The sequence below is a fragment of the Onychomys torridus genome, chromosome 2, assembly GCF_903995425.1.
Source record: "Onychomys torridus chromosome 2, mOncTor1.1, whole genome shotgun sequence".
Classification (NCBI taxonomy): domain Eukaryota; kingdom Metazoa; phylum Chordata; class Mammalia; order Rodentia; family Cricetidae; genus Onychomys; species Onychomys torridus.
This window is the reverse complement of record NC_050444.1, coordinates 149,096,514-149,105,846: the sequence shown is the minus strand read 5'-3', so window position 1 is coordinate 149,105,846 and position 9,333 is coordinate 149,096,514. Positions and strand designations below refer to the sequence as shown.

Genomic DNA, 9,333 nt, shown 5'->3' with positions numbered 1-9,333 from the left:
AGGCTGGTCTGCTGTCACCGATCTGCTGTTTTCTCTGTCTCTGGGTCAGCCAAGGAAATGAGATCAGACAGCCCATTCCCCGACTCTAACATCTCAGGGTTTGGAGAATACACCTGAGTCAGGAATCCTGGGATCAACTCCAGACTTCCTCTTCCCTGGTTGTTTAACATCTCTGCTTGCTCCCTACCTCCCAAGGAATGAAAAACACAAAACAAAACCAAAAAATCTCACTGAGGCCCAGGGCTCCCTGAGCGACTAGCAGGGTCCTAAACCCTTTACCCAGATGGTGGGGCTAGTAGTTCAGGATCAATGCCCAGTGACAGCAGGGATTTTGAACTGTCTCCAGGCTGGGTGGGGGGATTCATGAGTCATCCAGAAATGCTAGGAGGGGGGCAGAAGCAGAACTCTGTGACTGTCACATCTAGTGGCTTGGGGAAAACCATGTGCAAAGATGGAAGCAACAAGTCCTGTACCACAGCCCAGATGGTGACAGTGTAAAACCCAGGCATCCTGTCTCAGGGCTTTCTTGAGTTTTATGTGGGTAGACAAGCCACCCAACCCAGTCTGGGGGCTCGGCTACCCCAGCGCTGCACCCTGAGCCTGTGAAGGTGGTACCTCAGCCAACCCTTCACTCCCTCAGCACAGACTCTCTGAGTTTCATCCAGGGACAATTTTTGGTTGGGGAGGTCTCAGGTTGACAGAGAATCGGCTGTATGGATACTGAAGAAGTCATGTACGGCTTCTGAGATGGAGCTCAAACACTTCTTGAATGTCTGCTGTGGACAGAATGTCTGAGGCACAAGAGATACACAGCGATGAGGAACCTCCACCTGCTGCCCTCTCCCTGGGGAGTTCACAGTTTCTCCACAAGACATTCCGTTGCTAGGAATAATTGTTTAAGAATGAGCAATAATGACAAAGCCCACTGGCAGTGATGGTGCAGGGACAGAAGTGCAGGAAAAGGAACTGGGTCCTCTCCTTCCTCAGGGCACTTTGATATTGTGTAAGGAAAGTATCCATCCTTAGGAAAGGAGAGGAAGACCAGGGCAGGGACCAGAGGCTAAGAGACAGAAACAGGCTAGGTGAATATGATCAGAGCCCTGCACACATAACCAAATACTGAATGTGATGGTGCCCACATGAACGGGTAAACTGAGGTTCAGGGCCTCCTCTTGTCCAGTGGAGAGACCATAGGTTACAAATGCTGGCCAGAGCACCATAGCACCCAGGTGACAAACAGAAAGCATCTGGTCAACAGCACTGCTGTGGTAAGAGCCGGCCACTGCCGTCACTTCCTACATTACTTCCAGCCCCATAATAGAGTCGTATCTGCTCACCCCTGCAGGGAAACTTCTGTGTAGACACAATGCTTTGGCAGAATTAATAGACAGAAGAGCGAATTCTTGACAGGGATATCTAGGTAGTATGATTTTTATTTTTTAATTTATGCTGGGGGAAGTGAATAGATCTTTGAAGTAGAGATCAATAAACGTTGGCAGATGAATCCACCCATGCAATCACTACCAGAATCACTATCTAGACTCTACCCATAGTGCCCCGAGCCCCTTTGTGCCTCTTTGAGTTAATTGCTACACCCCCAAAGCAGCCACAGTTCTGATCTTTACCGAATGGATTGGTTTTGTCTTTTCATTTTTATTTTTTGACAGAGTCTCACTATGTAGTGCGGGCTGTCCTGGAACTCATTATGTAGACCAAAGTGGTCTCAAATTCACAGGGATCACCTGCCTCTACTTCCCAAGTGGAGTTAAAGGCATGCACACCATGCCCTGCCAAAAGCTTCGGCTTCATGAATTTTTGTGTCTTCCTGGTGCAGAGGCCACACCAATCGTCTCTGTACCACCCCAGTTTTAGCAGATGTGCTGCCAAAGCGAGCACTCTGTTTTTGAGAGAGTCTTGCTCCTCAGGTTGGCCTTGAACTTGCAACCCCCTTGCCTCTACTTCCTGACTGCTGAGATTATGAGTGTGTGCTACCATACCTAATCACACCCATGGAATCATTCTGAATGTCCTCTTTTTGTGGCAAGCCTCCTTCCTTTCACAGGGGGGTTGGGTTGAGCCTGAAAACCACAGATGGTCTAAGCGGCATTGGAAGCAGAGCGGGAGTCGAGGCAAAGTGGGTAGCTTTCAGAAAAGGCGGGAAGGGAAGCGAAATGGAAAATGTACCTGTGACCAGAGTGAGGAGTACAGGACTAGCTTGGGCATCCCTGGCAATGTAGTTGTGGCTTCCCTGAAATGATCTGAGCGAATCCTGAAGTTGTTTGAGCACAGGAGAAAATGAAGGTGTCTTGGAGTGAGGACCAAGGGGAGGCGCTTCGACATTGGATCAGGCATGGGCTTCCCCCTGGAGATGGTGAGGAGCCCTCCCAGAGCTGACTGGAAAAGTGGACTGGTGAGGTCTGGAGAAGAAACATATGTGGCCACAGAAGATGGCATAGCATGGAGTCCAAAAACGGCGTGGAGGCCAGGCATGCCATCGTCCAGTTGCTTAGTTCATGTCTGTTCATTCCCGATGCTTCTTATTCCACCAGCTGCTTTTCATTCACTCACTGTTTCTGGGACTTGGTTTTTTAGGATTCATTTATTTCTATTTTATATGCATTAGTGTTTTGCCTGCCTGCATGTCTGTGTAAGGATGTTGGATCCCCTAGAACTGGAACTACAGACAGTTGTGATCTGCCATGTGGGTGCTGGGAATTGAACTGGGGTCCTCTGGAAGAGCAGTCAGTGCTCTTAATGACTGAGCCATCTCTCCAGCCCTGGAACTTGGGTTATTGTTCATTACATTTCATCCCCAGCTTTGGTCTCTGACTAAGGCGTGTGCAGACAGTAAAGGTGGAGGTTGGGGGAGGGAGGTCGGCAAATCCTTGTTTTCTGGTAACATCCTTATCATATCTTAAATCTTCCTCTGTGCTATATTTTCCCTAAGAAGTTGACTAGTCAGGGCTGGAGAGATGGCTCAGAGGTTAAGAGCACTGACTATTCTTCCAGAGGTCCTGAGTTCAATTCCCAGCACCTACATGGTGGCTCACAATCATCTGTAATGAGACCTGGCACTCTCTCCTGTATACATAATAAATAAATAAATCTTTAAAAAAAAAAAAGAATTTGACTGGTCAGACATGATCTTATTTTGTGAGCCTGGTGACTCAACCCTGAGCAGCAGCAAGGACTTAATTGATAAACACAAGGTCACCTCCATCCTAGTTATTATAGGAACACGTGAGGGATTGAAAAGCAAGGTTCTGGGCTAAAGAAATTTTAAAAAAGGGGAAGGGGAGATTTATACTATTGGACTTTCCAGAGGATTAACTGCCTCATCCGTTTCCTGGAGGGTCACGGCTTCAGAACCCTTTCTGCCTCCAACATCCTGGGCATCCTCATGTCCTTTGGGATGCTTTGTGGGGGTTCCCTGGCAGGATCTCAGGGAACCCAGACATAGGTCAAGTCCAGGAGAAAGAAGCCAAACTTCACAGGAGGTCTGAGTTGGAGCAGGAGAAAAGGATGTAGAGTTGTGGGACAGACCATTCTTCGGGTAGTCACGGAGACAGAAAGTGCCCTGGGGAAGATTTCCACCACAAATGGAGAGAAAAGCCAGTGGTCCTTGGCCACTGGGTGGGAGAGCAAGTGCAGCTGAGCATACCCCACTCTCCATGCCTGCAGCGGCAGGTGGCCCTCTGGGTCTTCCGGGGAAACAAACCGCTTCCACAGAAGGTGGGAAGGTCTGCGCCCCTCAGTCTGGGTAGCTTCCCCGAAGGGACTCTAGGCAAGTCTGTAAGTGAAATCAGGGCTGGCTGCAGTCAGGGTTCTGCAGAGCTCAGGGACTCATCCAGATCCCTGCTCTACCCTCTCCTGAAGCCAGTCTCTCTGCTGCCCTGGGCCTCGGCTGTCCCACCTGACAGGAAAAAGGACACAGTGAAGCTATTCGATACAGTGTTGGGCGCAGGGAAGGGGGAATTTCTAAAGGGCTCAGGACTCTTTAGTGAGAGCAGTTCCCCTAAAGCCCATTGTCTCTCTAAAGGCAAACCTGGAGTATTAAAACAGTTAAATGACTTTTTCTTTTTAAAACAGAAGGGGGTAAAAACTGGTAGAACAAGTTAAAATGGCCTGTATTTTATTTTCGGTAAATCCCACCATGTCATCCCCTCAGGGTTCAGGCAGGGCATCAGAATAGCCCAGTGGGGACCTCCCCCTCTTAGAAGCTAACTTCCCCTCCACCCCCAACATTTGTCCCAACTGGGTGTGACTTGGCTGGGGCTTGAGGGGGGTGTCAGAGGTCATCAGGACTCCCAAAAGATGATGTCTTTTTCCCAGACAGGCCTCTTTTATGGTGACACAGAGCATCCGCCAGGCCTGTGGGACACCCTCCTTGTCACAAACTAACGCTTGGGCTAGCTGGCCTCTTTGTGACTTTTCTGTAGCAACCTTTGTTTGCTGGCTTCTACCTCCCCTGGGGCCTCCTTGTGGCCCCAGAAAACACCCTGGGGTCTTGTCAACAGTTCCCCTGGAGGAGAAGTGTCTTCCTTTAAGCTGTTGGACACAGTGGCTTTTGAGGATGATATCAAACTCAGAGTCACAGTTGACGAAATGCTGAGCCAGGCTTCAAACCTCAGTGTGTCTGAGTCGAGAACTTGTTAGCATTACCACTGACGGAAGGCGATGGAAGGCTTTAACTTAGAGACTTGATCTTCAGTACCTCCCACCTACCTTGCAAGCTACAGGCAACCCCAAAGACTGGAGAACAGAGGGGGAGTGAAACTGGTCTCATCCAATTTGGACTGTGTCTGTGTTGTCCTAGGCTGCTGTAACAGCCAAATGAGATCCTGTGACCCTAGACCAGATCATCAGTCCATTCAGAGACTGTTGAAATATGGCCAAACCACCAAAGCCACAGCCTAGAGAGTCAGGTCACCGTCACCTGCCTGTCAGGTCTCTTATCTTACCAGAGGTATCTTCAGAGCCCTTTAGTGGGTCAGAGGGCTGGTGACCGGGAAATACAAATGATGGAAGCCCTCTGTGCAAGGGGAGGGGACCAGGGCCCAAGGCTCACCTCCACACCATTTGATTGCTTGTTGCTGAGGCTCGATGCTGATTGCTCAGGAACCTGAACACAGAACAACAGTCACGCTCACACCCTCACAGGCAGGGGATGTGGTGACTAAGCCTCATCATCAGGCATATCTGTCCAGGGTTGAGGGCCTTAGGTGGCAGATGCAGAGGAGACGAACACTCCCTGTGCTGCGGGGTGGCATACCCACCCTGGTGATAAGAATGCTTGTCGACACTCACCAGGATGGAGCAAAGGGCTTTTGTGTTGCTTCACCTACCAAAGCCTCCCAGGCGAGGAGTCATGCCTGCTACTCTGCAGACTGAAACTATGCTTCAGAGTGGCCAAAGGGCTTGCCCAAGGTCACAGAGGAGTATGTGGTCGCCCCAGGATTTGAACTCAGAATCCAATTCTCAAGTAGCTCTGCTCTGTATGTGTGTTGAAGTGGTCCATTGTAGAGACTTCTGGACCCCCCAAGGTGAGGACCAAGAACTCTTATGGGTTCTCAGCACACACAGGATGCTGTGAAATCTGATAACAAAATTGATTTTGCAGAGGTTCATGGAAGAAAACCAAGTTTTCCTGAAGGGACTCTGTGGAATTTCCCACGAGCTTCCAGATGGGCAGAAATAGACCTAACTGATTTCCCTCCCCAGTGTGTGGCAGATGGGACAGCCTGGGCCCTGAGCCCCTGTGGGAACCAGGCCTTTGCCACCTCCCTTCTGTGGTTCTCACAGAAAGCCCCTAGCTTGACTCCAGCAGAGGGAGGTGGGCATGCCTCAGTACTGTCTGCCTTGGTAATGGCAGGATTAACAGGCTTTTCAGAGTTCACTTTTATTTGGAAGTAGGCAGTGTCTTGTTCTAAACATCCTTTCAGTCTAGTGATGGACCCAAGGTACATGTCCCTGGGGTCCCTTGGGATCCACTCAGCTGAGATGGTCTTTCTAACAAGCCTGCTCTTTCCAGGACCTGGGCCCTAGCGGGCCCCTCCCTCTGGCTGCCTCCAGTTCCAGCCAGTTCCTGGCCACAAGGCCAGGACTCCTACACAAGACTTTAGCATTCTACTGTTCCTGCTCAGCTCAGCACAAGCCAGTCTGATTGGCTCCTTTTTAATAACTGTAAAATTCCCTTTTTCTACTTACAAAAGAAGTCACGTTGACAGATGAACAAAATAATAAAATGTAAATTGCACCTGCTCCCTTTACGGACAGCTTCCCCGGTGCCTTCCTCACTCCTTCTGAACAGGCTCTGTGGATAGGAGCAGACCAACCCATGAAAGGTAGAGTAAGTCAAAGACTTTGGTGAAAGGGCTCAGCTCACAGCGGCTCTGCTCGGGTCATCCCAGGTGAGGTGTATCACTCTCAGGCTTCACTTTTCTCACGGCTGGGAGGGTTGAATGAGGACTCACAGACGCTGACAGCTGTCCTGCAAGCCTAGTGACAAGCGATCAAGGTACCGAGAGTGCGTCCTCGACCCCCTTCTAGATTACAACCTGGTGTCCACCACATGGGGTGTCTTCTTTTAGTCCTCTTAGCCTCGGTGAAGGGCACAGGTATGAACTAATTTTTCAGGATCAGACACGGAGTTCTGGTAGACCTCCTTTGCCCTTCCCTTAGAGTCCTTTGCACCCAGAGGTGATCCGCCTAGACCAAATGTCTGTGAGTAAAACTGCTAGACTGAAGGACAGGCTGACAAGGTCCACATGGGCCTGGTCTTACCCTTGCCAGTCCTGGTAGTGTGTTTCCTTCATCCTTAACGAGAATGATCAGGGAAAACAGCTGCTTATTTGCCAAGTGCCGGGAGACAGTCTCTCGTTTTAAGGTCAGACTTCAGAGTGGTTTTGGACCCTACAAGTTCCCAGAACTGCTAGGCAGGAAGGTAGGTGGTCAGGCAGAACTGATAAGGATCTGAAGTACACCGTGTAAAGGGGGCTGAGGGTGGCCCACTCCTGCCCAGGTCCTGGCCTTCCGGGAACACAGCTTCCAGGCCAAACAGGGCCTTCAAAAGGGGCCATGTGAGCAGTGGTGGTGCATGGCTTTAATCCTAGCACTTGGGAGACAGAGGGAGGTGGATCTCTGAGGACAGCCTGATCTACAGAGAGAGTTCTGGGACATGTCCTCCATGCCTCCATTTAGGTCCATCACAGCAAACTGTAGAGCTCAACAGCCCTCCAGGGCCCCTTGGGATTATGCTGGTATCTAGGGTGATGCTCCATCCAAGAGCCCAGGTTCTTTGCCTAACCAAGGGCTCTCTCTCTGAATCTCAGCTAACTTTCCAAATGTAGCCAATAACAAATTCTGACTGTGTGCCCTGGGAAAGAGCTGGATACATAGAATGGGCTGTTGTAAGGGAGGCTGGGTAAGGATGCTGTGAACATGGCTGTACACTGACACTGGAAACCAGGTACTGGTTGGTTGGACACAGCATTTCTTTATTAGGTACCAATTTTTTGCCACTGACCTCCCATCAAAGAGCTCATCTAACTCAGTCCTCTGAGATGAGAGATGATGGAGAAACTTACGATGTCAAATCACAGGCCCAGGATGAAGACCCTGAGATACACTAAGGGAAGCATGGGTTTTAACTTCAGGGGTCCCCTTGTGGGTGAGGGGAGATGGCAACAGCCAGCTTATCCAGAGTGTTAGAACCTGTTGTAAATGATACCCATATAACATTTGTTCAAGTTAATCATTGACCACCTGTTGTGCTGAGGTCTGGGGCAAGTGCTGTGCAAGGCCTTTCTTTGTATCATTCCCAGTCTCTGGTCCCTCGCAGCTGCCACAGCTCCTTCACACAAAATGTCAACCACCTTGCCAAACTTTTATTCTGCCTTCCCCCTTTACCTGTCAAGCCACGCTAGGCCCGGACAAGCTCAAGGCTCTGGGGGCAGGCAGACTTCAGTGTGGTTCTGTCCTAGGACTACACAGAGAGCCTTAGATATGACATCACCTCTCTTGGCCTCTGAGAGATCATTCCGATCATAACAACTAATTTAGAGGACTCAAGAGTCACGTGTTGCACACATCAAGCGTGAGACCACTGCCTGGCCCACTGGAGTCCATCCGAGTGTTGCTAACTTCTGACATCAGTAATGAGGGAAACTGAGTTCTGCGGTCAGTGAAGGCTTTTGTCCAAGGTCTCTGGCACTTGGCTCCAGAACTCACAGCCTTCAGTAAGGCAGAAATGGTTTTACAGGAAGCAGGCCCTCTGGGAAGGGAACCCTGCACCCCATTCTTACAGGGAGAGGTTCTGAGCAAGTACCATAGAGTGAATACGTGACAATAACTGTCACTGGCCAAGTCAAGGTCAGACTGATATCTATGCTCTCTGCTTAGGGCTGGTATGTCAGCTGACTCCCCGTCTTCTCTTCGTGTGGGCATATGTGTGCATGCTTGTGTGTGTCCAGGTATGTTCTCAAGGGCCAGTTTTCAGGCTCACTCCATCTTGGATTGTTTGAGGCAGGTTCTCTCACAGGCCTTGGACTTACTGAGTAGGCTCAGCTGGGGAGCAAGTGAGCCCCAGAGATCCACCAGGGATCTATCTGCCTGTCTCTAACCCCCTAACTCTGTGATTATAAGCATGCACCACCACATCTGCTTTTTTTTGTTTTGTTTTGCTTTGTTTTCAATTGAGGAGAAACTCGGGCTATGTTTGTATGACAAGCACTTTACTGACTGAATCATCTCCTGAGTCCTCAACCTTGTCTCTTATCTCAACCTTCGCCCTAGGAAGGACAGGAACACAATGGTTATGCAGTCTGGTCTGTAGTCACTAGTTTTGGTTATAATCACTTTCTGGGGTAGAGGGTGCCAGAAATCAAACCCAGGCCCTACAAAATCTGCGCCACCCAGCTACATGCTTGTTTAATGATGTGGAGCTGCAGAACTGTGTAGTTACAAAGTACTAAAGTGACATGGACTGCCTGGCATGAGGGGGCAAGGGATAACCACAATCTTGTCATTTTGGTCCCCACAGAGCACCACTGCTGGGCGTTCACCATTTCAATATTTTCTTAGAGGCTACCAGATGTTCGTGAGCTCTGGATGGTCAGGAAGATCTGGGGTGTTAGATGACAGGGCTGTTAGTGAGGCCGTCACAGCGAATGTAGTTGTGGGGTTGCAACCTTCATCGGTGTTCAGAGCCACCCTGCAGGCTGGTGCTAACTTGGCATTGTGGTCCTCAGGTGACTATTCTGCATCAGGTGAATCATGAGCAGTCATCATTCTGGAAAGGACGGGGAGGGATGAAGGACAGTGCCACCCTCCAAG

General features: G+C 49.9%; 1 non-coding gene across 1 annotated transcript; it reads right to left on the bottom strand.

Annotated features, from left to right (window-relative positions):
• Nucleotides 1-1,792: 1,792 nt before the first annotated feature.
• LOC118578976 lies at nt 1,793-1,896 on the bottom strand. The gene has a single exon (XR_004944355.1). It is a non-coding gene; the product is annotated as a U6 spliceosomal RNA (small nuclear RNA).
• Nucleotides 1,897-9,333: the final 7,437 nt, after the last annotated feature.